General features: G+C 50.0%; 15 non-coding genes across 15 annotated transcripts; all 15 read left to right on the top strand.

The window, feature by feature from the left end:
- Positions 1–1,558: 1,558 nt before the first annotated feature.
- TRNAM-CAU (transfer RNA methionine (anticodon CAU)) lies at positions 1,559–1,630 on the top strand. The gene has a single exon. It is a non-coding gene; the product is annotated as a tRNA-Met (tRNA).
- A 331-nt stretch (positions 1,631–1,961) lies between these two features.
- Positions 1,962–2,033, top strand: TRNAG-UCC (transfer RNA glycine (anticodon UCC)). Its single transcript has one exon. It is a non-coding gene; the product is annotated as a tRNA-Gly (tRNA).
- Positions 2,034–5,708: 3,675 nt separating this feature from the next.
- Positions 5,709–5,780, top strand: TRNAG-UCC (transfer RNA glycine (anticodon UCC)). Its single transcript has one exon. It is a non-coding gene; the product is annotated as a tRNA-Gly (tRNA).
- A 2,032-nt stretch (positions 5,781–7,812) lies between these two features.
- Positions 7,813–7,884, top strand: TRNAM-CAU (transfer RNA methionine (anticodon CAU)). Its single transcript has one exon. It is a non-coding gene; the product is annotated as a tRNA-Met (tRNA).
- Positions 7,885–8,215: 331 nt separating this feature from the next.
- TRNAG-UCC (transfer RNA glycine (anticodon UCC)) lies at positions 8,216–8,287 on the top strand. Its single transcript has one exon. It is a non-coding gene; the product is annotated as a tRNA-Gly (tRNA).
- Positions 8,288–11,970: 3,683 nt separating this feature from the next.
- Positions 11,971–12,042, top strand: TRNAG-UCC (transfer RNA glycine (anticodon UCC)). The gene has a single exon. It is a non-coding gene; the product is annotated as a tRNA-Gly (tRNA).
- Positions 12,043–13,216: 1,174 nt separating this feature from the next.
- On the top strand, positions 13,217–13,288 carry TRNAG-UCC (transfer RNA glycine (anticodon UCC)). Its single transcript has one exon. It is a non-coding gene; the product is annotated as a tRNA-Gly (tRNA).
- A 782-nt stretch (positions 13,289–14,070) lies between these two features.
- On the top strand, positions 14,071–14,142 carry TRNAM-CAU (transfer RNA methionine (anticodon CAU)). The gene has a single exon. It is a non-coding gene; the product is annotated as a tRNA-Met (tRNA).
- A 1,174-nt stretch (positions 14,143–15,316) lies between these two features.
- Positions 15,317–15,388, top strand: TRNAM-CAU (transfer RNA methionine (anticodon CAU)). Its single transcript has one exon. It is a non-coding gene; the product is annotated as a tRNA-Met (tRNA).
- Positions 15,389–16,965: 1,577 nt separating this feature from the next.
- TRNAG-UCC (transfer RNA glycine (anticodon UCC)) lies at positions 16,966–17,037 on the top strand. The gene has a single exon. It is a non-coding gene; the product is annotated as a tRNA-Gly (tRNA).
- Positions 17,038–17,808: 771 nt separating this feature from the next.
- On the top strand, positions 17,809–17,880 carry TRNAM-CAU (transfer RNA methionine (anticodon CAU)). The gene has a single exon. It is a non-coding gene; the product is annotated as a tRNA-Met (tRNA).
- A 331-nt stretch (positions 17,881–18,211) lies between these two features.
- On the top strand, positions 18,212–18,283 carry TRNAG-UCC (transfer RNA glycine (anticodon UCC)). Its single transcript has one exon. It is a non-coding gene; the product is annotated as a tRNA-Gly (tRNA).
- Positions 18,284–19,065: 782 nt separating this feature from the next.
- Positions 19,066–19,137, top strand: TRNAM-CAU (transfer RNA methionine (anticodon CAU)). Its single transcript has one exon. It is a non-coding gene; the product is annotated as a tRNA-Met (tRNA).
- A 1,577-nt stretch (positions 19,138–20,714) lies between these two features.
- Positions 20,715–20,786, top strand: TRNAG-UCC (transfer RNA glycine (anticodon UCC)). Its single transcript has one exon. It is a non-coding gene; the product is annotated as a tRNA-Gly (tRNA).
- Positions 20,787–21,568: 782 nt separating this feature from the next.
- TRNAM-CAU (transfer RNA methionine (anticodon CAU)) lies at positions 21,569–21,640 on the top strand. Its single transcript has one exon. It is a non-coding gene; the product is annotated as a tRNA-Met (tRNA).
- Positions 21,641–23,156: the final 1,516 nt, after the last annotated feature.

Genomic DNA, 23,156 nt, shown 5'->3' on the forward strand with positions numbered 1-23,156 from the left:
TCTGCCAGCTCGAGAAGGCTTGTTTTGTTGCACCTGGGAAGTAAAGTATCTATTTGCGAGAGAGAGAGAATGAGAGAGAGAGAGACAGAGAGAGAGAGACAGAGAGAGAAGGGGAAGGGGTGTTGGCAGTTAGGGTGTGAGCTAGAGAAATGAGGCCTGTCTGCAAAAGGCCATGGGATGGGAGTGCGTGGTTGCAGGTTGTTTGGCTTTGTAAGGCCTACTGCCCGCTTCACTCGAAACTGGGTCTAGGGTTGTCGGTTTGTAGGCTGTAAAAGCCCAGAAAAGCTCTTGTTCTCCCACCAGCAGAGTGGTGCAGCGGAAGCGTGCTGGGCCCATAACCCAGAGGTCGATGGATCGAAACCATCCTCTCCTAAGTTTTTTCAAATTATGTTTTTGTGTCATGGCATTAGGGCACAAAGAGCTGTAAGTGCCTGGATGCAATGTCATTCCTTGAACTTGCTGCCTCGTTCCACTCTTGCGCTAAATAGGAGAGGGTCCCAGCCCAGCCAACAAAATGTACTGTTCAATCAAACCAAACTTAAAACCAAGCTCCTTTTTTAAGGGGTCCCGGGGAAATGTTGGGCTGACCGGCAAGACCTCATGATGCGAACTGCTTCTGCGTCAAACGCAAGCTTTTTTCATTCCCAGCCAATGACTTAATCTTATTTCTAAGGGGCGCTCCATCACATAGCCCAGACAAGCAGGTGTTGGTGGTATAGTGGTGAGCATAGCTGCCTTCCAAGCAGTTGACCCGGGTTCGATTCCCGGCCAACGCAGATCAAATCTTTAAATTGTTCAAAATGCATTTTTGGGAAATCAGACTCATGCTGAAAGCAAAGCTGACACACTTTTCGCGAAAATCAAAACCCCATCCAGGAAAGGTTCTTGCATCCTAGTTTCTGCAACTGTCTATCGGTGAGGGGATTGAAGCGAGCAGGGCTCCTGGCCCCTCCCCGACAAAGCCCTGACGAAGGCCTGACAAAGGCCTATTCGCCTTGCCCTGACGGGCAAAGGTCCCAGCAGGCCACCGAGCACAGCACCTCAGCCTATTAGAGTGAGGTTTCAGGATCTCTCTCATCCTGTAAACCAACATACTGAGGAAGGTGAAACGTGTGGCTGCGCTCCTCACATGCTGAAGCAGCAGCTGCCCTTTCCCTGAAGCAAAGTTCCTTCATTCCTCCCTCCCATAACCCTTAGCAGGGGATTTATGGTAATTGAGTTGAGTTTCCAAACTGGCCCTTCCTTCCTTCCTTCCCATATCTGCCAGCTCGAGAAGGCTTGTTTTGTTGCACCTGGGAAGTAAAGTATCTATTTGCGAGAGAGAGAGAATGAGAGAGAGAGACAGAGAGAGAGAGACAGAGAGAGAAGGGGAAGGGGTGTTGGCAGTTAGGGTGTGAGCTAGAGAAATGAGGCCTGTCTGCAAAAGGCCATGGGATGGGAGTGCATGGTTGCAGGTTGTTTGGCTTTGTAAGGCCTACTGCCCGCTTCACTCGAAACTGGGTCTAGGGTTGTCGGTTTGTAGGCTGTAAAAGCCCAGAAAAGCTCTTGTTCTCCAACCAGCAGAGTGGCGCAGCGGAAGCGTGCTGGGCCCATAACCCAGAGGTCGATGGATCGAAACCATCCTCTGCTAAGTTTTTTCAAATTATGTTTTTGTGTCATGGCATTAGGGCACAAAGAGCTGTAAGTGCCTGGATGCAATGTCATTCCTTGAACTTGCTGGCTCGTTCCACTCTTGCACTAAATAGGAGAGGGTCCCAGCCCAGCCAACAAAATGTACTGTTCAATCAAACCAAACTTAAAACCAAGCTCCTTTTTTAAGGGGTCCCGGGGAAATGTTGGGCTGACCGGCAAGACCTCATGATGCGAACTGCTTCTGCGTCAAACGCAAGCTTTTTTCATTCCCAGCCAAAGACTTATTCTTATTTCTAAGGGGCGCTCCATCACATAGCCCAGACAGGCAGGCGTTGGTGGTATAGTGGTGAGCATAGCTGCCTTCCAAGCAGTTGACCCGGGTTCGATTCCCGGCCAACGCAGATCAAATCTTTAAATTGTTCAAAATGCATTTTTGGGAAATCAGACTCATGCTGAAAGCAAAGCTGACACACTTTTCGCGAAAATCAAAACCCCATCCAGGAAAGGTTCTTGCATCCTAGTTTCCGCAACTGTCTATCGGTGAGGGGATTGAAGCGAGCAGGGCTCCTGGCCCCTCCCCGACAAAGCCCTGACGAAGGCCTATTCGCCTTGCCCTGACGGGCAAAGGTCCCAGCAGGCCACCGAGCACAGCACCTCAGCCTATTAGAGTGAGGTTTCAGGATCTCTCTCATCCTGTAAACCAACATACTGAGGAAGGTGAAACGTGTGGCTGCGCTCCTCACATGCTGAAGCAGCAGCAGCCCTTTCCCTGAAGCAAAGTTCCTTCATTCCTCCCTCCCATAACCCTTAGCAGGGGATTTATGGTAATTGAGTTGAGTTTCCAAACTGGCCCTTCATTCCTTCCTTCCCATATCTGCCAGCTCGAGAAGGCTTGTTTTGTTGCACCTGGGAAGTAAAGTATCTATTTGCGAGAGAGAGAGAATGAGAGAGAGAGACAGAGAGAGAGAGACAGAGAGAGAAGGGGAAGGGGTGTTGGCAGTTAGGGTGTGAGCTAGAGAAATGAGGCCTGTCTGCAAAAGGCCATGGGATGGGAGTGCGTGGTTGCATGTTGTTTGGCTTTGTAAGGCCTACTGCCGGCTTCACTCGAAACTGGGTCTAGGGTTGTCGGTTTGTAGGCTGTAAAAGCCCAGAAAAGCTCTTGTTCTCCAACCAGCAGAGTGGCGCAGCGGAAGCGTGCTGGACCCATAACCCAGAGGTCGATGGATCGAAACCATCCTCTGCTAAGTTTTTTCAAATTATGTTTTTGTGTCATGGCATTAGGGCACAAAGAGCTGTAAGTGCCTGGATGCAATGTCATTCCTTGAACTTGCTGCCTCGTTCCACTCTTGCGCTAAATAGGAGAGGGTCCCAGCCCAGCCAACAAAATGTACTGTTCAATCAAACCAAACTTAAAACCAAGCTCCTTTTTTAAGGGGTCCCGGGGAAATGTTGGGCTGACCGGCAAGACCTCATGATGCGAACTGCTTCTGCGTCAAACGCAAGCTTTTTTCATTCCCAGCCAATGACTTATTCTTATTTCTAAGGGGCGCTCCATCAGGTAGCCCAGACAGGCAGGCTTTGGTGGTATAGTGGTGAGCATAGCTGCCTTCCAAGCAGTTGACCCGGGTTCGATTCCCGGCCAACGCAGATCAAATCTTTAAATTGTTCAAAATGCATTTTTTGGAAATCAGACTCATGCTGAAAGCAAATCTGACACACTTTTCGTGAAAATCAAAACCCCATCCAGGAAAGGTTCTTGCATCCTAGTTTCTGCAACTGTCTATCGGTGAGGGGATTGAAGCGAGCAGGGCTCCTGGCCCCTCCCCGACAAAGCCCTGACGAAGGCCTGACAAAGGCCTATTCGCCTTGCCCTGACGGGCAAAGGTCCCAGCAGGCCACCGAGCACAGCACCTCAGCCTATTAGAGTGAGGTTTCAGGATCTCTCTCATCCTGTAAACCAACATACTGAGGAAGGTGAAACGTGTGGCTGCGCTCCTCACATGCTGAAGCAGCAGCAGCCCTTTCCCTGAAGCAAAGTTCCTTCATTCCTCCCTCCCATAACCCTTAGCAGGGGATTTATGGTAATTGAGTTGAGTTTCCAAACTGGCCCTTCCTTCCTTCCTTCCCATATCTGCCAGCTCGAGAAGGCTTGTTTTGTTGCACCTGGGAAGTAAAGTATCTATTTGCGAGAGAGAGAGAATGAGAGAGAGAGACAGAGAGAGAGACAGTGAGAGAAGGGGAAGGGGTGTTGGCAGTTAGGGTGTGAGCTAGAGAAATGAGGCCTGTCTGCAAAAGGCCATGGGATGGGAGTGCGTGGTTGCAGGTTGTTTGGCTTTGTAAGGCCTACTGCCCGCTTCACTCGAAACTGGGTCTAGGGTTGTCGGTTTGTAGGCTGTAAAAGCCCCGAAAAGCTCTCGTTCTCCAACCAGCAGAGTGGCACAGCGGAAGCGTGCTGGGCCCATAACCCAGAGGTCGATGGATCGAAACCATCCTCTGCTAAGTTTTTTCAAATTATGTTTTTGTGTCATGGCATTAGGGCACAAAGAGCTGTAAGTGCCTGGATGCAATGTCATTCCTTGAACTTGCTGCCTCGTTCCACTCTTGCGCTAAATAGGAGAGGGTCCCAGCCCAGCCAACAAAATGTACTGTTCAATCAAACCAAACTTAAAACCAAGCTCCTTTTTTAAGGGGTCCCGGGGAAATGTTGGGCTGACCGGCAAGACCTCATGATGCGAACTGCTTCTGCGTCAAACGCAAGCTTTTTTCATTCCCAGCCAATGACTTATTCTTATTTCTAAGGGGCGCTCCATCAGATAGCCCAGACAGGCAGGCGTTGGTGGTATAGTGGTGAGCATAGCTGCCTTCCAAGCAGTTGACCCGGGTTCCATTCCCGGCCAACGCAGATCAAATCTTTAAATTGTTCAAAATGCATTTTTTGGAAATCAGACTCATGCTGAAAGCAAAGCTGACACACTTTTCGTGAAAATCAAAACCCCATCCAGGAAAGGTTCTTGCATCCTAGTTTCTGCAACTGTCTATCGGTGAGGGGATTGAAGCGAGCAGGGCTCCTGGCCCCTCCCCGACAAAGGCCTGACAAAGGCCTATTCGCCTTGCCCTGATGGGCAAAGGTCCCAGCAGGCCACCGAGCACAGCACCTCAGCCTATTAGAGTGAGGTTTCAGGATCTCTCTCATCCTGTAAACCAACATACTGAGGAAGGTGAAACGTGTGGCTGTGCTCCTCACATGCTGAAGCAGCAGCAGCCCTTTCCCTGAAGCAAAGTTCCTTCATTCCTCCCTCCCATAACCCTTAGCAGGGGATTTATGGTAATTGAGTTGAGTTTCCAAACTGGCCCTTCCTTCCTTCCTTCCCATATCTGCCAGCTCGAGAAGGCTTGTTTTGTTGCACCTGGGAAGTAAAGTATCTATTTGCGAGAGAGAGAGAATGAGAGAGAGAGACAGAGAGAGAGAGACAGAGAGAGAAGGGGAAGGGGTGTTGGCAGTTAGGGTGTGAGCTAGAGAAATGAGGCCTGTCTGCAAAAGGCCATGGGATGGGAGTGCGTGGTTGCAGGTTGTTTCGCTTTGTAAGGCCTACTGCCCGCTTCACTCGAAACTGGGTCTAGGGTTGTCGGTTTGTAGGCTGTAAAAGCCCAGAAAAGCTCTTGTTCTCCAACCAGCAGAGTGGCGCAGCGGAAGCGTGCTGGGCCCATAACCCAGAGGTTGATGGATCGAAACCATCCTCTGCTAAGTTTTTTCAAATTATGTTTTTGTGTCATGGCATTAGGGCACAAAGAGCTGTCAGTGCCTGGATGCAATGTCATTCCTTGAACTTGCTGCCTCGTTCCACTCTTGCGCTAAATAGGAGAGGGTCCCAGCCCAGCCAACAAAATGTACTGTTCAATCAAACCAAACTTAAAACCAAGCTCCTTTTTTAAGGGGTCCCGGGGAAATGTTGGGCTGACCGGCAAGACCTCATGATGCGAACTGCTTCTGCGTCAAACGCAAGCTTTTTTCATTCCCAGCCAATGACTTATTCTTATTTCTAAGGGGCGCTCCATCAGATAGCCCAGACAGGCAGGCGTTGGTGGTATAGTGGTGAGCATAGCTGCCTTCCAAGCAGTTGACCCGGGTTCGATTCCCGGCCAACGCAGATCAAATCTTTAAATTGTTCAAAATGCATTTTTTGGAAATCAGACTCATGCTGAAAGCAAAGCTGACACACTTTTCGTGACAATCAAAACCCCATCCAGGAAAGGTTCTTGCATCCTAGTTTCTGCAACTGTCTATCGGTGAGGGGATTGAAGCGAGCAGGGCTCCTGGCCCCTCCCCGACAAAGCCCTGACGAAGGCCTGACAAAGGCCTATTCGCCTTGCCCTGACGGGCCAAGGTCCCAGCAGGCCACCGAGCACAGCACCTCAGCCTATTAGAGTGAGGTTTCAGGATCTCTCTCATCCTGTAAACCAACATACTGAGGAAGGTGAAACGTGTGGCTGCGCTCCTCACATGCTGAAGCAGCAGCAGCCCTTTCCCTGAAGCAAAGTTCCTTCATTCCTCCCTCCCATAACCCTTAGCAGGGGATTTATGGTAATTGAGTTGAGTTTCCAAACTGGCCCTTCCTTCCTTCCTTCCCATATCTGCCAGCTCGAGAAGGCTTGTTTTGTTGCACCTGGGAAGTAAAGTATCTATTTGCGAGAGAGAGAGAATGAGAGAGAGAGACAGAGAGAGAGAGAGACAGAGAGAGAAGGGGAAGGGGTGTTGGCAGTTAGGGTGCGAGCTAGAGAAATGAGGCCTGTCTGCAAAAGGCCATGGGATGGGAGTGCGTGGTTGCAGGTTGTTTGGCTTTGTAAGGCCTACTGCCCGCTTCACTCGAAACTGGGTCTAGGGTTGTCGGTTTGTAGGCTGTAAAAGCCCAGAAAAGCTGTTGTTCTGCAACCAGCAGAGTGGCGCAGCGGAAGTGTGCTGTGCCCATAACCCAGAGGTCGATGGATCGAAACCATCCTCTGCTAAGTTTTTTCAAATTATGTTTTTGTGTCATGGCATTAGGGCACAAAGAGCTGTAAGTGCCTGGATGCAATGTCATTCCTTGAACTTGCTGCCTCGTTCCACTCTTGCGCTAAATAGGAGAGGGTCCCAGCCCAGCCAACAAAATGTACTGTTCAATCAAACCAAACTTAAAACCAAGCTCCTTTTTTAAGGGGTCCCGGGGAAATGTTGGGCTGACCGGCAAGACCTCATGATGCGAACTGCTTCTGCGTCAAACGCAAGCTTTTTTCATTCCCAGCCAATGACTTATTCTTATTTCTAAGGGGCGCTCCATCACATAGCCCAGACAGGCAGGCGTTGGTGGTATAGTGGTGAGCATAGCTGCCTTCCAAGCAGTTGACCCGGGTTCGATTCCCGGCCAAAGCAGATCAAATCTTTAAATTGTTCAAAATGCATTTTTTGGAAATCAGACTCATGCTGAAAGCAAAGCTGACACACTTTTCGTGAAAATCAAAACCCCATCCAGGAAAGGTTCTTGCATCCTAGTTTCTGCAACTGTCTATCGGTGAGGGGATTGAAGCGAGCAGGGCTCCTGGCCCCTCCCCGACAAAGGCCTGACAAAGGCCTATTCGCCTTGCCCTGACGGGCCAAGGTCCCAGCAGGCCACCGAGCACAGCACCTCAGCCTATTAGAGTGAGGTTTCAGGATCTCTCTCATCCTGTAAACCAACATACTGAGGAAGGTGAAACATGTGGCTGCGCTCCTCACATGCTGAAGCAGCAGCAGCCCTTTCCCTGAAGCAAAGTTCCTTCATTCCTCCCTCCCATAACCCTTAGCAGGGGATTTATGGTAATTGAGTTGAGTTTCCAAACTGGCCCTTCCTTCCTTCCTTCCCATATCTGCCAGCTCGAGAAGGCTTGTTTTGTTGCACCTGGGAAGTAAAGTATCTATTTGCGAGAGAGAGAGAATGAGAGAGAGAGAGACAGAGAGAGAGAGACAGAGAGAGAAGGGGAAGGGGTATTGGCAGTTAGGGTGTGAGCTAGAGAAATGAGGCCTGTCTGCAAAAGGCCATGGGATGGGAGTGCGTGGTTGCAGGTTGTTTGGCTTTGTAAGGCCTACTGCCCGCTTCACTCGAAACTGGGTCTAGGGTTGTCGGTTTGTAGGCTGTAAAAGCCCAGAAAAGCTCTTGTTCTCCCACCAGCAGAGTGGCGCAGCGGAAGCGTGCTGGGCCCATAACCCAGAGGTCGATGGATCGAAACCATCCTCTGCTAAGTTTTTTCAAATTATGTTTTTGTGTCATGGCATTAGGGCACAAAGAGCTGTAAGTGCCTGGATGCAATGTCATTCCTTGAACTTGCTACCTCGTTCCACTCTTGCGCTAAATAGGAGAGGGTCCCAGCCCAGCCAACAAAATGTACTGTTCAATCAAACCAAACTTAAAACCAAGCTCCTTTTTTAAGGGGTCCCGGGGAAATGTTGGGCTGAGCGGCAAGACCTCATGATGCGAACTGCTTCTGCGTCAAACGCAAGCTTTTTTCATTCCCAGCCAATGACTTATTCTTATTTCTAAGGGGCGCTCCATCACATAACCCAGACAGGCAGGCGTTGGTGGTATAGTGGTGAGCATAGCTGCCTTCCAAGCAGTTGACCCGGGTTCGATTCCCGGCCAACGCAGATCAAATCTTTAAATTGTTCAAAATGTATTTTTTGGAAATCAGACTCATGCTGAAAGCAAAGCTGACACACTTTTCGTGAAAATCAAAACCCCATCCAGGAAAGGTTCTTGCATCCTAGTTTCTGCAACTGTCTATCGGTGAGGGGATTGAAGCGAGCAGGGCTCCTGGCCCCTCCCCGACAAAGCCCTGACGAAGGCCTATTCGCCTTGCCCTGACGGGCAAAGGTCCCAGCAGGCCACCGAGCACAGCTCCTCAGCCTATTAGAGTGAGGTTTCAGGATCTCTCTCATCCTGTAAACCAACATACTGAGGAAGGTGAAACGTGTGGCTGCGCTCCTCACATGCTGAAGCAGCAGCAGCCCTTTACCTGAAGCAAAGTTCCTTCATTCCTCCCTCCGATAACCCTTAGCAGGGGATTTATGGTAATTGAGTTGAGTTTCCAAACTGGCCCTTCCTTCCTTCCTTCCCATATCTGCCAGCTCGAGAAGGCTTGTTTTGTTGCACCTGGGAAGTAAAGTATCTATTTGCGAGAGAGAGAGAATGAGAGAGAGAGACAGAGAGAGAGAGACAGAGAGAGAAGGGGAAGGGGTGTTGGCAGTTAGGGTGTGAGCTAGAGAAATGAGGCCTGTCTGCAAAAGGCCATGGGATGGGAGTGCGTGGTTGCAGGTTGTTTGGCTTTGTAAGGCCTACTGCCCGCTTCACTCGAAACTGGGTCTATGGTTGTCGGTTTGTAGGCTGTAAAAGCCCAGAAAAGCTCTTCTCTCCAACCAGCAGAGTGGCGCAGCGGAAGCGTGCAGGGCCCATAACCCAGAGGTCGATGGATCGAAACCATCCTCTGCTAAGTTTTTTCAAATTATGTTTTTGTGTCATGGCATTAGGGCACAAAGTGCTGTAAGTGCCTGGATGCAATGTCATTCCTTGAACTTGCTGCCTCGTTCCACTCTTGCGCTAAATAGGAGAGGGTCCCAGCCCAGCCAACAAAATGTACTGTTCAATCAAACCAAACTTAAAACCAAGCTCCTTTTTTAAGGGGTCCCGGGGAAATGTTGGGCTGACCGGCAAGACCTCATGATGCGAACTGCTTCTGCGTCAAACGCAAGCTTTTTTCATTCCCAGCCAATGACTTATTCTTATTTCTAAGGGGCGCTCCATCAGATAGCCCAGACAGGCAGGCGTTGATGGTATAGTGGTGAGCATAGCTGCCTTCCAAACAGTTGACCGGGTTCAATTCCCGGCCAACGCAGATCAAATCTTTAAATTGTTCAAAATGCATTTTTTGGAAATCAGACTCATGCTGAAAGCAAAGCTGACACACTTTTCGTGAAAATCAAAACCCCATCCAGGAAAGGTTCTTGCATCCTAGTTTCTGAAACTGTCTATCGGTGAGGGGATTGAAGCGAGCAGGGCTCCTGGCCCCTCCCCGACAAAGGCCTGACAAAGGCCTATTCGCCTTGCCCTGACGGGCAAAGGTCCCAGCAGGCCACCGAGCACAGCACCTCAGCCTATTAGAGTGAGGTTTCAGGATCTCTCTCATCCTGTAAACCAACATACTGAGGAAGGTGAAACGTGTGGCTGTGCTCCTCACATGCTGAAGCAGCAGCAGCCCTTTCCCTGAAGCAAAGTTCCTTCATTCCTCCCTCCCATAACCCTTAGCAGGGGATTTATGGTAATTGAGTTGAGTTTCCAAACTGGCCCTTCCTTCCTTCCTTCCCATATCTGCCAGCTCGAGAAGGCTTGTTTTGTTGCACCTGGGAAGTAAAGTATCTATTTGCGAGAGAGAGAGAATGAGAGAGAGAGACAGAGAGAGAGAGACAGAGAGAGAAGGGGAAGGGGTGTTGGCAGTTAGGGTGTGAGCTAGAGAAATGAGGCCTGTCTGCAAAAGGCCATGGGATGGGAGTGCGTGGTTGCAGGTTGTTTGGCTTTGTAAGGCCTACTGCCCGCTTCACTCGAAACTGGGTCTAGGGTTGTCGGTTTGTAGGCTGTAAAAGCCCAGAAAAGCTCTTGTTCTCCAACCAGCAGAGTGGCGCAGCGGAAGTGTGCTGGGCCCATAACCCAGAGGTTGATGGATCGAAACCATCCTCTGCTAAGTTTTTTCAAATTATGTTTTTGTGTCATGGCATTAGGGCACAAAGAGCTGTAAGTGCCTGGATGCAATGTCATTCCTTGAACTTGCTGCCTCGTTCCACTCTTGCGCTAAATAGGAGAGGGTCCCAGCCCAGCCAACAAAATGTACTGTTCAATCAAACCAAACTTAAAACCAAGCTCCTTTTTTAAGGGGTCCCGGGGAAATGTTGGGCTGACCGGCAAGACCTCATGATGCGAACTGCTTCTGCGTCAAACGCAAGCTTTTTTCATTCCCAGCCAATGACTTATTCTTATTTCTAAGGGGCGCTCCATCACATAGCCCAGACAAGCAGGTGTTGGTGGTATAGTGGTGAGCATAGCTGCCTTCCAAGCAGTTGACCACGCAGATCAAATCTTTAAATTGTTCAAAATGCATTTTTGGGAAATCAGACTCATGCTGAAAGCAAAGCTGACACACTTTTCGCGAAAATCAAAACCCCATCCAGGAAAGGTTCTTGCATCCTAGTTTCTGCAACTGTCTATCGGTGAGGGGATTGAAGCGAGCAGGGCTCCTGGCCCCTCCCCGACAAAGCCCTGACGAAGGCCTGACAAAGGCCTATTCGCCTTGCCCTGACGGGCAAAGGTCCCAGCAGGCCACCGAGCACAGCACCTCAGCCTATTAGAGTGAGGTTTCAGGATCTCTCTCATCCTGTAAACCAACATACTGAGGAAGGTGAAACGTGTGGCTGCGCTCCTCACATGCTGAAGCAGCAGCTGCCCTTTCCCTGAAGCAAAGTTCCTTCATTCCTCCCTCCCATAACCCTTAGCAGGGGATTTATGGTAATTGAGTTGAGTTTCCAAACTGGCCCTTCCTTCCTTCCTTCCCATATCTGCCAGCTCGAGAAGGCTTGTTTTGTTGCACCTGGGAAGTAAAGTATCTATTTGCGAGAGAGAGAGAATGAGAGAGAGAGACAGAGAGAGAGAGACAGAGAGAGAAGGGGAAGGGGTGTTGGCAGTTAGGGTGTGAGCTAGAGAAATGAGGCCTGTCTGCAAAAGGCCATGGGATGGGAGTGCATGGTTGCAGGTTGTTTGGCTTTGTAAGGCCTACTGCCCGCTTCACTCGAAACTGGGTCTAGGGTTGTCGGTTTGTAGGCTGTAAAAGCCCAGAAAAGCTCTTGTTCTCCAACCAGCAGAGTGGCGCAGCGGAAGCGTGCTGGGCCCATAACCCAGAGGTTGATGGATGGGCCCATAACCCAGAGGTCGATGGATCGAAACCATCCTCTGCTAAGTTTTTTCAAATTATGTTTTTGTGTCATGGCATTAGGGCACAAAGAGCTGTAAGTGCCTGGATGCAATGTCATTCCTTGAACTTGCTGCCTCGTTCCACTCTTGCACTAAATAGGAGAGGGTCCCAGCCCAGCCAACAAAATGTACTGTTCAATCAAACCAAACTTAAAACCAAGCTCCTTTTTTAAGGGGTCCCGGGGAAATGTTGGGCTGACCGGCAAGACCTCATGATGCGAACTGCTTCTGCGTCAAACGCAAGCTTTTTTCATTCCCAGCCAAAGACTTATTCTTATTTCTAAGGGGCGCTCCATCACATAGCCCAGACAGGCAGGCGTTGGTGGTATAGTGGTGAGCATAGCTGCCTTCCAAGCAGTTGACCCGGGTTCGATTCCCGGCCAACGCAGATCAAATCTTTAAATTGTTCAAAATGCATTTTTGGGAAATCAGACTCATGCTGAAAGCAAAGCTGACACACTTTTCGCGAAAATCAAAACCCCATCCAGGAAAGGTTCTTGCATCCTAGTTTCCGCAACTGTCTATCGGTGAGGGGATTGAAGCGAGCAGGGCTCCTGGCCCCTCCCCGACAAAGCCCTGACGAAGGCCTATTCGCCTTGCCCTGACGGGCAAAGGTCCCAGCAGGCCACCGAGCACAGCACCTCAGCCTATTAGAGTGAGGTTTCAGGATCTCTCTCATCCTGTAAACCAACATACTGAGGAAGGTGAAACGTGTGGCTGTGCTCCTCACATGCTGAAGCAGCAGCAGCCCTTTCCCTGAAGCAAAGTTCCTTCATTCCTCCCTCCCATAACCCTTAGCAGGGGATTTATGGTAATTGAGTTGAGTTTCCAAACTGGCCCTTCCTTCCTTCCTTCCCATATCTGCCAGCTCGAGAAGGCTTGTTTTGTTGCACCTGGGAAGTAAAGCATCTATTTGCGAGAGAGAGAGAATGAGAGAGAGAGACAGAGAGAGAGAGACAGAGAGAGAAGGGGAAGGGGTGTTGGCAGTTAGGGTGTGAGCTAGAGAAATGAGGCCTGTCTGCAAAAGGCCATGGGATGGGAGTGCGTGGTTGCAGGTTGTTTGGCTTTGTAAGGGATACTGCCCGCTTCACTCGAAACTGGGTCTAGGGTTGTCGGTTTGTAGGCTGTAAAAGCCCCGAAAAGCTCTCGTTCTCCAGCCAGCAGAGTGGCACAGCGGAAGCGTGCTGGGCCCATAACCCAGAGGTCGATGGATCGAAACCATCCTCTGCTAAGTTTTTTCAAATTATGTTTTTGTGTCATGGCATTAGGGCACAAAGAGCTGTAAGTGCCTGGATGCAATGTCATTCCTTGAACTTGCTGCCTCGTTCCACTCTTGCGCTAAATAGGAGAGGGTCCCAGCCCAGCCAACAAAATGTACTGTTCAATCAAACCAAACTTAAAACCAAGCTCCTTTTTTAAGGGGTCCCGGGGAAATGTTGGGCTGACCGGCAAGACCTTATGATGCGAACTGCTTCTGCGTCAAACGCAAGCTTTTTTCATTCCCAGCCAATGACTTATTCTTATTTCTAAGGGGCGCTCCATCAGAGAGCTCAGACAGGCAGGCGTTGGTGGTATAGTGGTGAGCATAGCTGCCTTCCAAGCAGTTGACCCGGGTTCGATTCCCGGCCAACGCAGATCAAATCTTTAAATTGTTCAAAATGCATTTTTTGGAAATCAGACTCATGCTGAAAGCAAAGCTGACACACTTTTCGCGAAAATCAAAACCCCATCCAGGAAAGGTTCTTGCATCCTAGTTTCTGCAACTGTCTATCGGTGAGGGGATTGAAGCGAGCAGGGCTCCTGGCCCCTCCCCGACAAAGCCCTGACGAAGGCCTGACAAAGGCCTATTCGCCTTGCCCTGACGGGCAAAGGTCCCAGCAGGCCACCGAGCACAGCACCTCAGCCTATTAGAGTGAGGTTTCAGGATCTCTCTCATCCTGTAAACCAACATACTGAGGAAGGTGAAACGTGTGGCTGCGCTCCTCACATGCTGAAGCAGCAGCAGCCCTTTCCCTGAAGCAAAGTTCCTTCATTCCTCCCCCCCATAACCCTTAGCAGGGGATTTATGGTAATTGAGTTGAGTTTCCAAACTGGCCCTTCCTTCCTTCCTTCCCATATCTGCCAGCTCGAGAAGGCTTGTTTTGTTGCACCTGGGAAGTAAAGTATCTACTTGCGAGAGAGAGAGAATGAGAGAGAGAGACAGAGAGAGAGAGACAGAGAGAGAAGGGGAAGGGGTGTTGGCAGTTAGGGTGTGAGCTAGAGAAATGAGGCCTGTCTGCAAAAGGCCATGGGATGGGAGTGCGTGGTTGCAGGTTGTTTGGCTTTGTAAGGCCTACTGCCCGCTTCACTCGAAACTGGGTCTAGGGTTGTCGGTTTGTAGGCTGTAAAAGCCCAGAAAAGCTCTTGTTCTCCAACCAGCAGAGTGGCGCAGCGGAAGCGTGCTGGGCCCATAACCCAGAGGTCGATGGATCGAAACCATCCTCTGCTAAGTTTTTTCAAATTATGTTTTTGTGTCATGGCATTAGGGCACAAAGAGCTGTAAGTGCCTGGATGCAATGTCATTCCTTGAACTTGCTGCCTCGTTCCACTCTTGCGCTAAATAGGAGAGGGTCCCAGCCCAGCCAACAAAATGTACTGTTCAATCAAACCAAACTTAAAACCAAGCTCCTTTTTTAAGGGGTCCCGGGGAAATGTTGGGCTGACCGGCAAGACCTCATGATGCGAACTGCTTCTGCGTCAAACGCAAGCTTTTTTCATTCCCAGCCAATGACTTATTCTTATTTCTAAGGGGCGCTCCATCAGATAGCCCAGACAGGCAGGCGTTGGTGGTATAGTGGTGAGCATAGCTGCCTTCCAAGCAGTTGACCCGGGTTAGATTCCCGGCCAACGCAGATCAAATCTTTAAATTGTTCAAAATGCATTTTTGGGAAATCAGACTAATGCTGAAAGCAAAGCTGACACACTTTTCGCGAAAATCAAAACCCCATCCAGGAAAGGTTCTTGCATCCTAGTTTCTGCAACTGTCTATCGGTGAGGGGATTGAAGCGAGCAGGGCTCCTGGCCCCTCCCCGACAAAGGCCTGACAAAGGCCTATTCGCCTTGCCCTGACCGGCAAAGGTCCCAGCAGGCCACCGAGCACAGCACCTCAGCCTATTAGAGTGAGGTTTCAGGATCTCTCTCATCCTGTAAACCAACATACTGAGGAAGGTGAAACGTGTGGCTGCGCTCCTCACATGCTGAAGCAGCAGCAGCCCTTTCCCTGAAGCAAAGTTCCTTCATTCCTCCCTCCCATAACCCTTAGCAGGGGATTTATGGTAATTGAGTTGAGTTTCCAAACTGGCCCTTCCTTCCTTCCTTCCCATATCTGCCAGCTCGAGAAGGCTTGTTTTGTTGCACCTGGGAAGTAAAGTATCTACTTGCGAGAGAGAGAGAATGAGAGAGAGAGACAGAGAGAGAGAGACAGAGAGAGAAGGGGAAGGGGTGTTGGCAGTTAGGGTGTGAGCTAGAGAAATGAGGCCTGTCTGCAAAAGGCCATGGGATGGGAGTGCGTGGTTGCAGGTTGTTTGGCTTTGTAAGGCCTACTGCCCGCTTCACTCGAAACTGGGTCTAGGGTTGTCGGTTTGTAGGCTGTAAAAGCCCAGAAAAGCTCTTGTTCTCCAACCAGCAGAGTGGCGCAGCGGAAGCGTGCTGGGCCCATAACCCAGAGGTCGATGGATCGAAACCATCCTCTGCTAAGTTTTTTCAAATTATGTTTTTGTGTCATGGCATTAGGGCACAAAGAGCTGTAAGTGCCTGGATGCAATGTCATTCCTTGAACTTGCTGCCTCGTTCCACTCTTGCGCTAAATAGGAGAGGGTCCCAGCCCAGCCAACAAAATGTACTGTTCAATCAAACCAAACTTAAAACCAAGCTCCTTTTTTAAGGGGTCCCGGGGAAATGTTGGGCTGACCGGCAAGACCTCATGATGCGAACTGCTTCTGCGTCAAACGCAAGCTTTTTTCATTCCCAGCCAATGACTTATTCTTATTTCTAAGGGGCGCTCCATCAGATAGCCCAGACAGGCAGGCGTTGGTGGTATAGTGGTGAGCATAGCTGCCTTCCAAGCAGTTGACCCGGGTTCCATTCCCAGCCAACTCAGATCAAATCTTTAAATTGTTCAAAATGCATTTTTTGGAAATCAGACTCATGCTGAAAGCAAAGCTGACACACTTTTCGTGAAAATCAAAACCCCATCCAGGAAAGGTTCTTGCATCCTAGTTTCTGCAACTGTCTATCGGTGAGGGGATTGAAGCGAGCAGGGCTCCTGGCCCCTCCCCGACAAAGGCCTGACAAAGGCCTATTCGCCTTGCCCTGACGGGCAAAGGTCCCAGCAGGCCACCGAGCACAGCACCTCAGCCTATTAGAGTGAGGTTTCAGGATCTCTCTCATCCTGTAAACCAACATACTGAGGAAGGTGAAACGTGTGGCTGTGCTCCTCACATGCTGAAGCAGCAGCAGCCCTTTCCCTGAAGCAAAGTTCCTTCATTCCTCCCTCCCATAACCCTTAGCAGGGGATTTATGGTAATTGAGTTGAGTTTCCAAACTGGCCCTTCCTTCCTTCCTTCCCATATCTGCCAGCTCGAGAAGGCTTGTTTTGTTGCACCTGGGAAGTAAAGTATCTATTTGCGAGAGAGAGAGAATGAGAGAGAGAGACAGAGAGAGAGAGACAGAGAGAGAAGGGGAAGGGGTGTTGGCAGTTAGGGTGTGAGCTAGAGAAATGAGGCCTGTCTGCAAAAGGCCATGGGATGGGAGTGCGTGGTTGCAGGTTGTTTGGCTTTGTAAGGGATACTGCCCGCTTCACTCGAAACTGGGTCTAGGGTTGTCGGTTTGTAGGCTGTAAAAGCCCCGAAAAGCTCTCGTTCTCCAGCCAGCAGAGTGGCACAGCGGAAGCGTGCTGGGCCCATAACCCAGAGGTCGATGGATCGAAACCATCCTCTGCTAAGTTTTTTCAAATTATGTTTTTGTGTCATGGCATTAGGGCACAAAGAGCTGTAAGTGCCTGGATGCAATGTCATTCCTTGAACTTGCTGCCTCGTTCCACTCTTGCGCTAAATAGGAGAGGGTCCCAGCCCAGCCAACAAAATGTACTGTTCAATCAAACCAAACTTAAAACCAAGCTCCTTTTTTAAGGGGTCCCGGGGAAATGTTGGGCTGACCGGCAAGACCTCATGATGCGAACTGCTTCTGCGTCAAACGCAAGCTTTTTTCATTCCCAGCCAATGACTTATTCTTATTTCTAAGGGGCGCTCCATCAGAGAGCTCAGACAGGCAGGCGTTGGTGGTATAGTGGTGAGCATAGCTGCCTTCCAAGCAGTTGACCCGGGTTCGATTCCCGGCCAACGCAGATCAAATCTTTAAATTGTTCAAAATGCATTTTTTGGAAATCAGACTCATGCTGAAAGCAAAGCTGACACACTTTTCGCGAAAATCAAAACCCCATCCAGGAAAGGTTCTTGCATCCTAGTTTCTGCAACTGTCTATCGGTGAGGGGATTGAAGCGAGCAGGGCTCCTGGCCCCTCCCCGACAAAGGCCTGACAAAGGCCTATTCGCCTTGCCCTGACCGGCAAAGGTCCCAGCAGGCCACCGAGCACAGCACCTCAGCCTATTAGAGTGAGGTTTCAGGATCTCTCTCATCCTGTAAACCAACATACTGAGGAAGGTGAAACGTGTGGCTGCGCTCCTCACATGCTGAAGCAGCAGCAGCCCTTTCCCTGAAGCAAAGTTCCTTCATTCCTCCCTCCCATAACCCTTAGCAGGGGATTTATGGTAATTGAGTTGAGTTTCCAAACTGGCCCTTCCTTCCTTCCTTCCCATATCTGCCAGCTCGAGAAGGCTTGTTTTGTTGCACCTGGGAAGTAAAGTATCTACTTGCGAGAGAGAGAGAATGAGAGAGAGAGACAGAGAGAGAGAGACAGAGAGAGAAGGGGAAGGGGTGTTGGCAGTTAGGGTGTGAGCTAGAGAAATGAGGCCTGTCTGCAAAAGGCCATGGGATGGGAGTGCGTGGTTGCAGGTTGTTTGGCTTTGTAAGGCCTACTGCCCGCTTCACTCGAAACTGGGTCTAGGGTTGTCGGTTTGTAGGCTGTAAAAGCCCAGAAAAGCTCTTGTTCTCCAACCAGCAGAGTGGCGCAGCGGAAGCGTGCTGGGCCCATAACCCAGAGGTCGATGGATCGAAACCATCCTCTGCTAAGTTTTTTCAAATTATGTTTTTGTGTCATGGCATTAGGGCACAAAGAGCTGTAAGTGCCTGGATGCAATGTCATTCCTTGAACTTGCTGCCTCGTTCCACTCTTGCGCTAAATAGGAGAGGGTCCCAGCCCAGCCAACAAAATGTACTGTTCAATCAAACCAAACTTAAAACCAAGCTCCTTTTTTAAGGGGTCCCGGGGAAATGTTGGGCTGACCGGCAAGACCTCATGATGCGAACTGCTTCTGCGTCAAACGCAAGCTTTTTTCATTCCCAGCCAATGACTTATTCTTATTTCTAAGGGGCGCTCCATCAGAGAGCTCAGACAGGCAGGCGTTGGTGGTATAGTGGTGAGCATAGCTGCCTTCCAAGCAGTTGACCCGGGTTCGATTCCCGGCCAACGCAGATCAAATCTTTAAATTGTTCAAAATGCATTTTTGGGAAATCAGACTCATGCTGAAAGCAAAGCTGACACACTTTTCGCGAAAATCAAAACCCCATCCAGGAAATGTTCTTGCATCCTAGTTTCTGCAACTGTCTATCGGTGAGGGGATTGAAGCGAGCAGGGCTCCTGGCCCCTCCCCGACAAAGCCCTGACGAAGGCCTGACAAAGGCCTATTCGCCTTGCCCTGACGGGCAAAGGTCCCAGCAGGCCACCGAGCACAGCACCTCAGCCTATTAGAGTGAGGTTTCAGGATCTCTCTCATCCTGTAAACCAACATACTGAGGAAGGTGAAACGTGTGGCTGCGCTCCTCACATGCTGAAGCAGCAGCAGCCCTTTCCCTGAAGCAAAGTTCCTTCATTCCTCCCCCCCATAACCCTTAGCAGGGGATTTATGGTAATTGAGTTGAGTTTCCAAACTGGCCCTTCCTTCCTTCCTTCCCATATCTGCCAGCTCGAGAAGGCTTGTTTTGTTGCACCTGGGAAGTAAAGTATCTACTTGCGAGAGAGAGAGAATGAGAGAGAGAGACAGAGAGAGAGAGACAGAGAGAGAAGGGGAAGGGGTGTTGGCAGTTAGGGTGTGAGCTAGAGAAATGAGGCCTGTCTGCAAAAGGCCATGGGATGGGAGTGCGTGGTTGCAGGTTGTTTGGCTTTGTAAGGCCTACTGCCCGCTTCACTCGAAACTGGGTCTAGGGTTGTCGGTTTGTAGGCTGTAAAAGCCCAGAAAAGCTCTTGTTCTCCAACCAGCAGAGTGGCGCAGCGGAAGCGTGCTGGGCCCATAACCCAGAGGTCGATGGATCGAAACCATCCTCTGCTAACTTTTTTCAAATTATGTTTTTGTGTCATGGCATTAGGGCAAAAAGAGCTGTAAGTGCCTGGATGCAATGTCATTCCTTGAACTTGCTGCCTCGTTCCACTCTTGCGCTAAATAGGAGAGGGTCCCAGCCCAGCCAACAAAATGTACTGTTCAATCAAACCAAACTTAAAACCAAGCTCCTTTTTTAAGGGGTCCCGGGGAAATGTTGGGCTGACCGGCAAGACCTCATGATGCGAACTGCTTCTGCGTCAAACGCAAGCTTTTTTCATTCCCAGCCAATGACTTATTCTTATTTCTAAGGGGCGCTCCATCAGATAGCCCAGACAGGCAGGCGTTGGTGGTATAATGGTGAGCATAGCTGCCTTCCAAGCAGTTGACCCGGGTTCCATTCCCGGCCAACGCAGATCAAATCTTTAAATTGTTCAAAATGCATTTTTTGGAAATCAGACTCATGCTGAAAGCAAAGCTGACACACTTTTCGTGAAAATCAAAACCCCATCCAGGAAAGGTTCTTGCATCCTAGTTTCTGCAACTGTCTATCGGTGAGGGGATTGAAGCGAGCAGGGCTCCTGGCCCCTCCCCGACAAAGGCCTGACAAAGGCCTATTCGCCTTGCCCTGACGGGCAAAGGTCCCAGCAGGCCACCGAGCACAGCACCTCAGCCTATTAGAGTGATGTTTCAGGATCTCTCTCATCCTGTAAACCAACATACTGAGGAAGGTGAAACGTGTGGCTGTGCTCCTCACATGCTGAAGCAGCAGCAGCCCTTTCCCTGAAGCAAAGTTCCTTCATTCCTCCCTCCCATAACCCTTAGCAGGGGATTTATGGTAATTGAGTTGAGTTTCCAAACTGGCCCTTCCTTCCTTCCTTCCCATATCTGCCAGCTCGAGAAGGCTTGTTTTGTTGCACCTGGGAAGTAAAGCATCTATTTGCGAGAGAGAGAGAATGAGAGAGAGAGACAGAGAGAGAGAGACAGAGAGAGAAGGGGAAGGGGTGTTGGCAGTTAGGGTGTGAGCTAGAGAAATGAGGCCTGTCTGCAAAAGGCCATGGGATGGGAGTGCGTGGTTGCAGGTTGTTTGGCTTTGTAAGGGATACTGCCCGCTTCACTCGAAACTGGGTCTAGGGTTGTCGGTTTGTAGGCTGTAAAAGCCCCGAAAAGCTCTCGTTCTCCAGCCAGCAGAGTGGCACAGCGGAAGCGTGCTGGGCCCATAACCCAGAGGTCGATGGATCGAAACCATCCTCTGCTAAGTTTTTTCAAATTATGTTTTTGTGTCATGGCATTAGGGCACAAAGAGCTGTAAGTGCCTGGATGCAATGTCATTCCTTGAACTTGCTGCCTCGTTCCACTCTTGCGCTAAATAGGAGAGGGTCCCAGCCCAGCCAACAAAATGTACTGTTCAATCAAACCAAACTTAAAACCAAGCTCCTTTTTTAAGGGGTCCCGGGGAAATGTTGGGCTGACCGGCAAGACCTCATGATGCGAACTGCTTCTGCGTCAAACGCAAGCTTTTTTCATTCCCAGCCAATGACTTATTCTTATTTCTAAGGGGCGCTCCATCAGAGAGCTCAGACAGGCAGGCGTTGGTGGTATAGTGGTGAGCATAGCTGCCTTCCAAGCAGTTGACCCGGGTTCGATTCCCGGCCAACGCAGATCAAATCTTTAAATTGTTCAAAATGCATTTTTGGGAAATCAGACTCATGCTGAAAGCAAAGCTGACACACTTTTCGCGAAAATCAAAACCCCATCCAGGAAATGTTCTTGCATCCTAGTTTCTGCAACTGTCTATCGGTGAGGGGATTGAAGCGAGCAGGGCTCCTGGCCCCTCCCCGACAAAGCCCTGACGAAGGCCTGACAAAGGCCTATTCGCCTTGCCCTGACGGGCAAAGGTCCCAGCAGGCCACCGAGCACAGCACCTCAGCCTATTAGAGTGAGGTTTCAGGATCTCTCTCATCCTGTAAACCAACATACTGAGGAAGGTGAAACGTGTGGCTGCGCTCCTCACATGCTGAAGCAGCAGCAGCCCTTTCCCTGAAGCAAAGTTCCTTCATTCCTCCCCCCCATAACCCTTAGCAGGGGATTTATGGTAATTGAGTTGAGTTTCCAAACTGGCCCTTCCTTCCTTCCTTCCCATATCTGCCAGCTCGAGAAGGCTTGTTTTGTTGCACCTGGGAAGTAAAGTATCTACTTGCGAGAGAGAGAGAATGAGAGAGAGAGACAGAGAGAGAGAGACAGAGAGAGAAGGGGAAGGGGTGTTGGCAGTTAGGGTGTGAGCTAGAGAAATGAGGCCTGTCTGCAAAAGGCCATGGGATGGGAGTGCGTGGTTGCAGGTTGTTTGGCTTTGTAAGGCCTACTGCCCGCTTCACTCGAAACTGGGTCTAGGGTTGTCGGTTTGTAGGCTGTAAAAGCCCAGAAAAGCTCTTGTTCTCCAACCAGCAGAGTGGCGCAGCGGAAGCGTGCTGGGCCCATAACCCAGAGGTCGATGGATCGAAACCATCCTCTGCTAACTTTTTTCAAATTATGTTTTTGTGTCATGGCATTAGGGCAAAAAGAGCTGTAAGTGCCTGGATGCAATGTCATTCCTTGAACTTGCTGCCTCGTTCCACTCTTGCGCTAAATAGGAGACGGTCCCAGCCCAGCCAACAAAATGTACTGTTCAATCAAACCAAACTTAAAACCAAGCTCCTTTTTTAAGGGGTCCCGGGGAAATGTTGGGCTGACCGGCAAGACCTCATGATGCGAACTGCTTCTGCGTCAAACGCAAGCTTTTTTCATTCCCAGCCAATGACTTATTCTTATTTCTAAGGGGCGCTCCATCAGATAGCCCAGACAGGCAGGCGTTGGTGGTATAATGGTGAGCATAGCTGCCTTCCAAGCAGTTGACCCGGGTTCCATTCCCGGCCAACGCAGATCAAATCTTTAAATTGTTCAAAATGCTTTTTTTGGAAATCAGACTCATGCTGAAAGCAAAGCTGACACACTTTTCGTGAAAATCAAAACCCCATCCAGGAAAGGTTCTTGCATCCTAGTTTCTGCAACTGTCTATCGGTGAGGGGATTGAAGCGAGCAGGGCTCCTGGCCCCTCCCCGACAAAGGCCTGACAAAGGCCTATTCGCCTTGCCCTGACGGGCAAAGGTCCCAGCAGGCCACCGAGCACAGCACCTCAGCCTATTAGAGTGAGGTTTCAGGATCTCTCTCATCCTGTAAACCAACATACTGAGGAAGGTGAAACGTGTGGCTGTGCTCCTCACATGCTGAAGCAGCAGCAGCCCTTTCCCTGAAGCAAAGTTCCTTCATTCCTCCCTCCCATAACCCTTAGCAGGGGATTTATGGTAATTGAGTTGAGTTTCCAAACTGGCCCTTCCTTCCTTCCTTCCCATATCTGCCAGCTCGAGAAGGCTTGTTTTGTTGCACCTGGGAAGTAAAGCATCTATTTGCGAGAGAGAGAGAATGAGAGAGAGAGACAGAGAGAGAGAGACAGAGAGAGAAGGGGAAGGGGTGTTGGCAGTTAGGGTGTGAGCTAGAGAAATGAGGCCTGTCTGCAAAAGGCCATGGGATGGGAGTGCGTGGTTGCAGGTTGTTTGGCTTTGTAAGGGATACTGCCCGCTTCACTCGAAACTGGGTCTAGGGTTGTCGGTTTGTAGGCTGTAAAAGCCCCGAAAAGCTCTCGTTCTCCAGCCAGCAGAGTGGCACAGCGGAAGTGTGCTGGGCCCATAACCCAGAGGTCGATGGATCGAAACCATCCTCTGCTAAGTTTTTTCAAATTATGTTTTTGTGTCATGGCATTAGGGCACAAAGAGCTGTAAGTGCCTGGATGCAATGTCATTCCTTGAACTTGCTGCCTCGTTCCACTCTTGCGCTAAATAGGAGAGGGTCCCAGCCCAGCCAACAAAATGTACTGTTCAATCAAACCAATCTTAAAACCAAGCTCCTTTTTTAAGGGGTCCCGGGGAAATGTTGGGCTGACCGGCAAGACCTCATGATGCGAACTGCTTCTGCGTCAAACGCAAGCTTTTTTCATT

This window comes from Ambystoma mexicanum, chromosome 6q (genome assembly GCF_040938575.1).
Source record: "Ambystoma mexicanum isolate Mex_15411 chromosome 6q, UKY_AmexF1_1, whole genome shotgun sequence".
Lineage (NCBI taxonomy): Eukaryota > Metazoa > Chordata > Amphibia > Caudata > Ambystomatidae > Ambystoma > Ambystoma mexicanum.